This window comes from Suricata suricatta, chromosome 1 (genome assembly GCF_006229205.1).
Source record: "Suricata suricatta isolate VVHF042 chromosome 1, meerkat_22Aug2017_6uvM2_HiC, whole genome shotgun sequence".
NCBI classification, from domain to species: domain Eukaryota; kingdom Metazoa; phylum Chordata; class Mammalia; order Carnivora; family Herpestidae; genus Suricata; species Suricata suricatta.
The window spans coordinates 80,236,594-80,238,533 of record NC_043700.1 but is presented as its reverse complement, the minus strand read 5'-3'; positions in this window follow the sequence as shown (position 1 = coordinate 80,238,533).

Below are 1,940 nucleotides of genomic sequence, written 5' to 3'. Positions count from 1 at the left end.
GCGGCTGCTCGAAGCCCGCGGTGCTGCCGAGGATGTCCCGGCCGCCACCGCCGAGCGCTCGGGCGAGCGGATCCCGCTGCCGGCTCGGCGGCCGCTTTCTGCAGCGTGCAGGGTCTCTCGCGCTGTGGGCGCTGCGCTCCTCGCTCCTCCGGGCACCGGGACACACTTGCCGGTGGAGGGGAACCTGGGGGCAGTGCAAGAGAAGAGAGAGGGGAGAACGCGGTCTGTGTCTGTATATGTTTGTGTGTGTGTATAATGTGTGCGTGCAAGGAGGAGCTTAGTGTGATGTCAAAGATTCTGGGCTCCACTTGCCACGCTCCCTCTCTCTCTTGATGGGCAGCAGCGACCCCTGCCGGGTCTCGAATTCAACCCGATCTTTGATTTGGTCCAGGTGGAGGCAAAAGGGGAAGCGACCCCTTGACCTATGAGTACAAGAACGACTTCCTGCGCGTTCAGTATAGCGAAACGAGGGTGCCTCTCGTAAACAACCTTATCGTTTGTTTGCAGGAAGAACCGCAGTGGGGTCCCTAATTAGCTCGGGCCAAAGGGTCAGGCAAGGGGGTAGCGAGGACCTTTCAGCATCACACCTGGACTATCTAGGGCAATGACTGTCAAATAGAAGGGTGTACCGCATCGCGTGGGGCCTGTTAAAACGCAGACTGATGGGCCCTGCCGCTGAGTTTCCGAGTCACGAAATCTGGGTTAGGGCTCCAGAATACACTTTTCTAACAGGTCCCCAGGTGATGCCAATGCTGCTGGTCTAGGGACCTCTCTCTTAGAGGGAGTGTAGGCCAGTATTTCTTTCCTCCCATCTGGAAGCCAACAGGTGACATGTTTTCTTTTAGAATGGGTGTTTTCTGTATAAGAAAACAAACTGGGTGAGCTGTTTCTCCACTGTGGTTATTTGGGTTGTCATGCCTGGTAGCAGAGGCCTTACAAAGTCAACAGGCAAGGAAGGTTTCTTTGGGTTATTATTGTTTATGGTGTGTTCTCCAGGTGAACATAGAGATCACGACTAGTCAGCGGAGACCACAGCCCCTTTAGAGGAATATTCTCAAAACTGACACAGCACAGTCCTTATCATTTAAATGTTCAGAGGGTTGTTCTATTTTAACACTTTCCTTGACTCGAGAGGTACCTGTCATAGAAATCTCTAAGATAATGTGTGTGATGGTTCTCAGTCACTCACATTAAACTTCCCCCCTGGCATTCTTTCAGAGAACTCAGGCCTCAATGATAAAAGCCCACGTTTCCCATAAAACCTTAGTATGTTTACAGCTTTCTGTTAATGAAAGTACCCCCAGTACAACTTCTCTTTTCCCAGCAGCAGTACAAACAGCTGGTTGCTGTTTGGGGAGAGCTAGGAGCCCCAGCTATACCAAATTAGAAGCAGGCACGAGAAGATCTACTTAGAAGAATTTGTCTCTATGGTATTTGATGTGCTGGTTTTGAGTGTTTTCCTGACTCACTCATTTTAGAAAATAGGCTTCTAGGCAATTGGGACAGTGCTTTTTATAGTACCTAATGCCAAGGAGGCAGACACGGAGATTGCCTGGCTCTTGGTCCCTGAACCACCAGAGATCTGAGGAAAGAGTCCATTGGCTGAAAACTCCTAGCTAGGTTCTGTACAGATGCCTTAGTAAACCAAGGTGGTTCCCCAAACCCTTTTTATCGCTTAGCAGTTTTTCTACAGCCACAAACTTGGGGAATCTGTATCATTAAGAATGCATGACTAGTGGGGCACTTGGGTGGCTCAGTCAGTTAAGCATCCGACCTCAGCTCTGGTCATGATCTCATGGTCCGTGAGTTCGAGCCCTGCGTCAGGCTCTGTGCTGACAGCTCAGCTTCAGATTCTGTGTCTCCCTCTCCCTCTGCTCTTCCCTACTCACGCTCTGTCTCTATCTCCTTCAAAAATAAATAAAAAACATTAAAAAACAAAG